The sequence below is a fragment of the Rattus norvegicus genome, chromosome Y (assembly GCF_021556685.1).
Source record: "Rattus norvegicus strain SHRSP/BbbUtx chromosome Y, alternate assembly SHRSP_T2T, whole genome shotgun sequence".
In the NCBI taxonomy this organism is placed as follows: Eukaryota; Metazoa; Chordata; class Mammalia; order Rodentia; family Muridae; genus Rattus; species Rattus norvegicus.
The window spans coordinates 29,511,768-29,522,105 of record NC_141555.1 but is presented as its reverse complement, the minus strand read 5'-3'; the positions used below and the strand labels follow the sequence as shown (position 1 = coordinate 29,522,105).

The window sequence follows — 10,338 nt, the reverse complement described above, 5'->3', positions numbered from 1 at the left end:
CACCTTTTCCAGATAAAAGGAACCATAGGAAGATTGAGGAGATTTTGGAAACATGAATTTCATACAATAGGGAATGAAGAGAGAAAATGGTCTACTCCTGACTCATTGTTCCCTGTGAGACTGTGATTCCCTTCAATAGAAAATGGAAGGCAAAATGTCCCATGATTCAAGTCAAACCCTTAATGATATGGAACATTTATAACTTCTCAATTCTAGTCTTACTATAGAAGTTCTGATGAAATCAATTGGGTTCACACATATGGCTGTTTACACGTGATCTGGTTCAAGCTGTCCAAAAGAATATTTTCCCTTGAAAGATTTGTGTCACAGATATGAATGAAATCATGGCGGTTTTGATGGAGAACATGATCTTCAAAACATGGTTTTGGAAATGTTTTGATCAAAAGTTTTCAGAACTCAGATCTAGTAGAGCTTGAGGCCAGAATTTTCCCACTATATCCAGGGAGCAGAACATAGGATGAATGGGAAGGAACTCTTGAATATAATTAAGTGAATCTCCAGACAGCAGAAGTCTTAGAAAAAACACATACATGTAAATGTGGGTGTTATGTTTGTACACATAAAAAACAGGTTTCACAGCTGCTCCAGGCTAGATCCTAGCAGACATGAAGATGCTGTGTGGGTTCACTGTTGCCTTTTGGTTCCTGAAGTTTTCGCTATTCTTGTGCAGTTTGACTGAACCCAATTGCTTTTGGAGGATAAAGAATAGTGAAGATAATGATGGAGATTTGCAAAATGACTGTGGTTTTATACATTTTACAATCGAAGGACCTATTGAAGAAAAATTTTATAATAAACTTCTTAATTACATTAATTTTAGGTAAGTCATTAACATTCTCTCTTTCAATGTCATGAATTAGAAATATATAGCTCTGACAAAAAATTGTCAGATTCCATTGTGTTTTTCTCCCTGTAACCTAGGGAACCACTGAAAAATAATTATAACATCAATCACTATTTTAATACTTTCAAATATGTCACAGTTTAGCTTAGTGTTACTAAACTGCATTCTAATTCACAAAGCTGGAAAATAAAATATCTGTTGACTCTGTGGATAACATATGGTGAAATATGAGTTCTCATTTGCCCTGAATTCGCATTTCCCACCTTTGGCAAAATTTAAGTGCGATGAAACTGCACCACTGCCTATCCTCCAATATCTGTCGATGATTCCTGTCTGAGCACGCATCAAAGGATTCTATTAAAAGGTTATCTTATTTTGGTCTTAAAAGTTGTGCATAAATTCATATACTGAAATATATATGGGTGGGAGTAGGGAGGTCTGTTGTACTTGCTTCCACTTATTATTATTACATATACACTTATGAATATACATATATCGTGCTTTATAAATGCTATTTAAATGAGCCCCTCCTGTCATTCTGAAGTTGTCACTGAATAGGGAAATAGCCTGCCTAGGTTCATTCTATTTTTTATTAGATTATTTTTTGGTCTAGTCATGCAAATACTCAGTCACATATTAAACTTATTAACAGTATGATATTGATGTTTACTATTTCTTTTACTTTTTTGATCAATATAACAGAGAAAATCTAGGAGGACAAATATATTTATCATAGTACAATTGAAATTTTACGTTTCTAACACCTCTTTAATCATCACTATGCTTAGTTTTTGAATACCAGAAAGAAAATAGGAGTTTTTTCTGGTTATGTTTTTTTGCTACTGATGAGATCAACAAGAATCCTCATCTTTTATCCAACATGTCTTTGTTATTTTAAATCATTTTTGGTATGTGTGAAGATACATTGGGAATTGTGAATTAAGTATATTCACAATCAAGCAAAGATTTGGATTTTACTAATTTTATCTGTAGATTGGAGACAACATGTATGTATAGCTTACAGGACCATTATGGAAAACATTCTTAAAACTGGCAATTAATTCCAAAGCTCCAAGGGTAAGAATGTGAGACACTATGAATTAACAACTTTAAAACTACCTTTACATGTGCCTACAAGAAAACTTGGACCCCATGCATTTTTGAGTATGCTGTTACACACACGAACACAACACACACACACACACACACACATACATAAACACACACAAATATATATATATATATATATATATATATATATATATATATATATATATATATATATAAATAATCTGTTGTTCAAATTACTGATCTAACAGGCAAAACTGAATACTCAGACTTGTGAAGAATAGTCTAGAATATAATAGGAAAATATATAATATTTGTAATGTAATCATTCTATCCTTAAACTAAGTTATGAATGGTGAGTAACATTAATTGTACATGACTCCAAACATCCTAAAAATAATATTTCTCAGGGGATATTTCATCCTCTCTTACAGACTTTTCAGATCTTCTTTGGACCATTTAACCCTAACCTGAGTGGCAATGACAAGTTTCCCTATGTCCATCAGTTGGCATCAAAGGACAAGTGTTTGTCCCATGGCATGACATCCCTGATGCTTCATTGTAAATGGAATTGGATAGGAATGGCCATTACAGATGATGACCAAGGTACTCAGTTTCTCTCGGACTTGAGAAAAGAAATGCAAAGGCATGCGGTCTGTTTAGCTTTTGTGAATATGATCCCAGAAAACATGCAACTATACATGGCAAGGGTTAAGGTTTATGACCAACAACTTATGACATCTCAAGCAAAAATTGTTATCATTTATGATGAAATGAACTCTACTCTAGAAGTCAGCTATAGGAGATGGGGAAACTTAGGTGCTCAGAGAATCTGTATCACAACCTCGCAATGGGATGTTATCACAAATATACAAGATTTCATCTTTGATTACTTTCATGGGATTGTCCTTTTTGTACACCACCACAGTGACGTTGCTGAGTTCAGAAATTTTATGCAAACAATAAACACGTCTATGAATCCAGTAGACATTTCACAGTCTATGCTGGTGTGTAATCATTTTAACTGTGCAATCTCAAAGAACAATGTTAAAATGGATTATTTTACTTTCAACAATACATTGCTTAGCACAGCGCACATTTGACATGGTCCTGAGTGAAGATGGTTACAATTTGTATAATGTTGTGTATGCTGTGGCCCACACTTAACATGAATTCATTTTACAACAAGTACAGTCTCAGAAATTGGCAAAAGCCAAAGGATTGTTCATTGACTGTCAGCAGGTAAAGCTTCATGTATTCATTATTATTAGATATATCAATATGCTCTCTCATGCCCCTGAGAAGCTCACATATATTTTAGAGATTATTCTATTAGACTAAAGATCTCAACACTGCAAAACTCTCAAATGAATCTTTTACATGTATATATATCATGCACAGTGATCTTTTAATAGGAGACAATATATTTTTATGAATATCAGTGTATTTTGTGAAAATGTGTTTCAACATTTTTCCACATGATGTCAAATTTAAAATAGGAGATGAGTGAAAACCTTAAGTATTGTCTAGGGTAGAAAATTTTTCTCAAGAATAGTTTCTCAAGAATAAGTACATGTGCTTTGATTAATAGTTATTCTTTTAAATTAATAATTATTTATGAAATCACAAATGACTATGAGTACACATTTTATTAAGTTTCTGTTTATTTCATATATGTATACAGTATGCATATAAAATACCTACTACCATTCTTTATTTCCACAACTTCTAGAATTTTAGACTTCTACTTATTTCTTACATAGGTGGCTTCAGTTCCTAAATAATATTTTGACAAACATGCACACACACACACACACACACACACACACACACACACACACACACACACATCATGTTACTTGTTTTCTGGTAATTATTTTTTCGAGCATGTTTTAAAATCAAACATTAATAAGTATATTAATTTTTAATGATTCAGGAGGTATAATGTATTTTACTACATGTGATTAGTTTCACACACCTGTCTTGTTGGAAAGACATTAAAAAAATATGGTACATTCTCAATTCAGCATTGCCTACATTGATATGCATATGTAATCATCTAATGATGCATCTCATTTAGGTGGCTTCCTCAGTGAAAACCAGTGTATTCAGTAACCCCGTTGGAGAACTGGTAAACATGAATCACAGGGAAAATCAGTGTGTAGAATATGACATTTACATCATTTGTAATTTTCCACAAGGCCTTGGATTAAAAGTCAAAATAGGAAGTTATTTTCCTTATTTCACACAGAGTCAACAACTTCATATATCTGAAGACTTGGAATGGGCCACAGTAGGAACATTGGTAGATATGTCACAATGGTTATTTTTTCAATCTATATAAATTTAAAACATGAGGCACTGAAATAGTAAACATGCGATGAAGACCAAATGCTACTTTTAATTTATATATTTTATTGTTCAATATATTTTATTACATTTTAAATGTTATCCCCATTCCCAGTTTCCATTCCTCTGCACAAGATTGCTGTTTCTGTAATCAGTGGGAGGGATCTTGTGGAAGTTGGATGCCCTAGCATAGGGGAATATTAGAGTAGGGATGCCAAAGTGGGAAGGTTGGTGTTGAAGCTCCCTCATAAAAGCTGAGGAAGGGGAATGGGTTGGAGATTCAAGATTTTCATTTAAATTTAGAAAAAGTCCATTAATTGTATGAGAGTCTTACATAACATACTTTGTTCTTATTCATTTGAACAACTCTTTCTTGGTGTAGCCTACCTTCTCTCTCAATACAACTCACTGCTCTAATTTATTTTTTACTTATAAATCTTGAGAGAAACTGATGCCAAATAAACCTTTCATTTCTATTAATCAGTTTAAGAAGAAAAATAATTTAATTGCTATAACTGACATGCTACATATAATATTACATGATATGGTAAATATTTTGTAAATTCCAGTGCACTGGAAAGTAATATATGATAATAAATAATCAGGGGAATATTTATAGCCAAGACAGATAATGTCATATCTATCAATCTATGTGTCATTGTATATATTATATATACATTAACTACACTGACACACACTTTTGTGTGTGTGTGTGTGTACGTTTGTGTGTGTATGTGTGTGTGTGTGTGTGTGTGTGTGTGTATGTGTGTGTGTGCATTGCCTCAGGTTCCCTGCTCCATGTGTAGTGTGACATGTACTGCTGGATTCAGGAAAATCCATCAAAATGAAAGAGGAGACTGCTGCTTTGATTGTGTCCAGTGCCCAGATAACGACGGTTCCAACGATAAAGGTACATGCCTGCATGAAGGATAAAATTGTTCAAAAAAGTATTAAATACTTTTTTGAAAATAGACAAAAAATATAGTCTCTTTCAAATCTAGAAATATGATATGGCCTAGATGAATACCTAAAACTCCAGTTTTCAGAATATAATGATTGAATAATGTCAATATATTTTGCACCCTAGGAAATAAACTGCAATTTCTCATACAAAAATCTCATTTTTCTCATAATATAGTGACTACTGATTTTATATTATGCAGAAAATGTTTAGGGTATCATACATGTGTAACACTTTTTTTTTCTTTTCTTATTTTCGGAGCTGGAAACGGAACCTAGGGCCTTGCTCTTGCTAGGCAAGCGCCCTAACACTGAGCTAAATACCCAACCCAGTGTAATACTTTTAAAAACAATAATTTTAACCATAATCTTTGCAGATCTTTATTCTTCTTTGATCGTTTGTACAAAGAATCTTGACTACATTATTAGTACACAATCTTTCTCTCTATAACACAGCTTAGTGCCTGACAAAGACCAGATGCTCAGGATAACAGTTGTTCTTTAATGAAATATATTTTAATACCTTACATGGCTTAAAGGATTAAGACTTCTTCTAAAAGTTTGAACAAGGGCAGATATTTCAAGAATGCAGCAACACATGGGATAGTGATTATCAGTAATCACTGTCTACCTAAGGAAATAAGGATGAATATCAATACCCATAACCTTCACACCATATCCATCAATATCCATAACCTTGGACTGTGTAGTTGGGAAAAAAGAGATTATACAACAAGAGGGATATGCACAGATCTATGAGATCTATCTTTGGTCTTCTTCAAGGACAATATTCCCTTATGTGAATGGGTTTTGCATAAGTAATTATATGCTCTGGTGCCTATGCATAGGTACAGACACAGTGCACAACTCTCAAAGCACAGTACATAGTGTCTTACATGAAATGGCATTAACAACTATACCTGCACATTATTTTGTCTGTCTGTAGTAAATTTATGGTTTGAAGAATAATATAACCTGAGATTATAAATATTATTAATCACATTTTTCTTTCTTCTTGGTTTAATAAGCATTTTTGTTCCATTCTCTGTGATGATAATCTGTTCCATCTAAAAGCATAGGTGAACAGAAATCCATATTAAGTTAATGGTCCCTATATCAGTAAGAAATGTAATAGATGCTCAACATCAAATTATTTATTTATATATCCTCTGAATAATACAAACAAAAATATTAACTACAGAATATGATAATATATAAGGGTTTATCGTTGTTTGGCAGCAGATATGAAACAGTGTGTGTGATGTCCAGATGATTCATACGTCAATTTAGAGCAAACACAGTGCCTCCAAAGAACTGTGTCATTTCTAGCTTATGAAGATACACTGGGGATGGCTCTAGGCTGCATGGCCCTGTCCTTCTCAGCCATCACAATTCGAGTTCTAGTCACTTTTGTGAAGTACAAGGATTCTCCCATTGTGAAAGCCAATAACCACATTCTCAGCTACATCCTGCTCATCTCTCTAGCTTTCTGTTTTCTCTGCTCATTGCTCTTCATTGGACATTTGAACCAGACCACCTGCATCTTACAGCAGTCCACTTTTGGAGTATTTTTCACAGTGGTTATTTCCGCCGTGTTGGCCAAAACAATAACTGTGGTTACAAATTTCAAGCTCACTACTCCAGGGAAAAGGGTAAGAAGAATGATGATAAGAGGGCCAAATAACTTTCTCATTTCCCATTTGGATACTAATCCAACTAGCTCTCTGTGGTATCTAGTTGGTGACATGTCCTCCCTTTATTGACAGAGATATACTATCAGTACATGGGAAGGTCATCATTATTTGCAAAAAAAAAAAAAAAAAACAAAAAAAAAAACAAAAAAAAAACAAAACAAAACAACCAAAAAAAAAAAAAAAACACAATCATTGCCTTCTACTTTGTCTTGGGATGTTTGGGTTCCTTGGGTCTGGGGAGTTTCACTGTGGCTTTCTTGGCTAGGAACCTTCCTGACAGATTCAATGAAGACAACTTCCTAACATTCAGTATATTGGTGTTCTGCAGTGTCTGGATCACCTTCCTCCCTGTCTACCACAGCAGGCGGGGGAAGGTTATGATAATTGTGGAGGTTTTCTTTATTTTGACTTCTAGCACAGTGTTGCTAGGTTGTATCTTTGTCCCAAATGTTATGTTCTTTTAGTTTGACCAGATTTAAATTTCTTCAGAAATAAAAAGATAAATTGCTTTATCAAAAGTTTGATACTTTCAAAATATTAGATGATACACAACTTATCTGTTTTATTTTGTCTTAACAAAGGTATTCCTTAATCATAAAAAAAAGTTTAAGCAGTATACCTACAGACAGTATTTAAACTGCAGGGCAGTATTGCTTAAAATGATAACAATTAGTAAGATTTGGTGGCAAATGAGCTCTCACAAACATAAACATATTGAGAACAGGAAATATCAATTGAGGAATAGCTACTATCACTTTGACTTGTAGTTATGTGTTTAAGGCATGTTCCTAATTAAGGATTATTATAAAGTGACCCTGCTGCCTCTAGGCAATGCCTACTCCAAGCAAGTTGTTCTGGGAATTATAAGGAAGAAGACTGTAGATAGGATGGAGATAAAGCCAGTAATCAGCATTATAACATGGACTATTGTTGATTCCTTGCATCCATGTTCTTATCTTGGCATTGTTCAATTATATGTGGCCAAGAGATAGAAGAAAATAACACTTGTCTCATAACCTTTTGACCATGGTGTTTTGTTACAGCAACAGAAACTAAGACATCAGCAAATTAATAATTTGCCTTAGATGGGAATAGGAGTATCTTAGATCACTGATGCAATAAAAGGCATTGATTTAAAAATAGAAACAATGTTGAATCATAGTACAGTGTGGAGCAAAGTTACAGCTTTGGATATTCTTGATGGATATCACAGAGTCCTGACTTACTGGAATACCGTTAAAATGTACTATGTAGATGTTCAGAATATCCAATAACATACTAAGAAGAGCACAGTATATGAAAAGTATTGTGTTGTTCAGATTATGTCTGATCTATAAGGCTCTTGAACGTTAAATGAAAGCAGCATTTCACTATGAAATGTGTTTCTTTCAGTGCGAAAAAACAATAATGAAAATATTGTAATGCACAATAACTTTATCACTATTAGGTTACCGAAGTCGAGGAACAAATAAGTCACTTTACATGAAGAATCTCATTACACATTGTATCAAAATAGGAGTAACAAAATACTATTCAGTTTAATATTACATACACAAAGAGTTAAATACAAACACAAACCCATTGCTATTTGCCAACATTATTTGGTGATGTACGGCGTCATTTTTCACAAAATATTGCTTGTTCCTTTATTTTTAACTCTGATTTGATACTTTATTTTTGAGGCTGTAATTTAATTGCATTTTTCTTTATATTTCATGATTCCAACTTACCATTTGTAATTCTCCACGCACACCTACAATGCACATGGGCTCATATATCAATCAATATTACTGAATGCATATATGTATCTTATATACATATACATTTTAAAATATAAGCTGTAGATAACATCTAAATTTGCATACATTTATATTCTGATAACTCATTACTTGGTACTACATGAAAAAAATCTTTGTTCTTTTCCTTTGCAATGACAAATGCTCACATATATATATATATATATATATATATATATATATACACATATATATATATGTGTGTGTGTGTTTGTGTGCAATATATATATATATATATATATATATATATATATATATATATATATATATATTACCCTGTTAATTGTTATTTAAGGTAAAATTTTTTTGAGCTTACTACCTTCCAAACAGGCATACACAGCGTAATTATTCTTCATTTGATTGTACTTTTTGAGACATATTCCCAAAGTTTGTTGTTTTACGTATGCTCCTTTCACAATATTTGTATTCACAGCCAACTTCCTCAATCTTTGATTTTCAAGATCTTTCCCTTCAACTGTTGCACTTTTCCCTGTGCCTTGGATGAAGGAAAAACATTTGAGAGCATACATTCATCTTTATTCCTTTCATCTTTCCTCTAGTTGCATGTAATATAATTTCTAACTATTTCAATTCTAGTCTTTAGAGGTAAAGTTTCTAGTTGGAGACTAACACAAGTCGTACATACAGATATAAAATGTAATCCCCATTTTCTGCCACTGTCACACGTCCCTGGCTGTGAGTAAGTTTGTTAGTTTGATCCATAACTGTGTTAAATAACTTCTTGGGGAACTGTAATTAATCATTTATCATATTGTCCCAAGTTCAACATTTGATGAACATTCACACGGGATGCAATTATTCTCAAAACATTTCTACCTTTTTTTAAAGATCTATCCAAACGTCTCTTCCTCAGATGTCTTTTTTACCAAGTTCTTATTTTTCATTGATTTTAATTTAACTTTCTACCTTTTTATTTCTGCTTTGTGAATTTCATATCATGTATCCACACAGGTTCATTTGATAAAGCATAAGCAAAATATTATGTTGGCTAATTTTTTCACCTTGATACAAATTAGAGTCACTTAAGAAGAGGGACTGTGTACTTAATTTAAGGGTATTTATTTGAACAACGATCAATGCAGTAGATAAACAAACAAATGTGGGTAATGCTCCCTGTAGTCCATTGGCCCTGGGCAGTATAGAAAAGCAGGCTGAGCAGGGATTTTTATTCCTCCATGGTAGTGTATAGTTCCACACAAACTTTTCTCTACATCACAGTATAAGTAGGAAGCCAAATGAACACTAAAATTCCCCAAATTGCTTTGGTTAGTGTTTTAGCTCACCAACAGATATTGACTTCAAACTTGCTGACAAATTTGATTCAAATTAAGGACTGAGTCTTAAGCACAAATAATATGATTGACGTGTTTTCTAAATTTCCTTATGATTGAAGCTCAATGATCAATGGAGGCAAGGCAGTACTTGATCGTAATTTTCTCAATTGGAAGGATGAGGCAAGGATGGTAATGAGAAACAATGTAAAAATTGAGCTGAGAGATGCTAGATCCATTTAGTAATTGTGAGCATCTGTACCTTTAATATGAATAGAAATATTTTCAAATGTTTCCCTATTTTGGGTTGGGGA

At 33.1% G+C, this 10,338-nt stretch overlaps 1 pseudogene; it reads left to right on the top strand.

Annotated features, from left to right (window-relative positions):
- Positions 1-626: 626 nt before the first annotated feature.
- Positions 627-7,351, top strand: LOC147997998 (vomeronasal type-2 receptor 116-like; annotated as a pseudogene).
- The last annotated feature ends 2,987 nt before the right edge of the window (positions 7,352-10,338 follow it).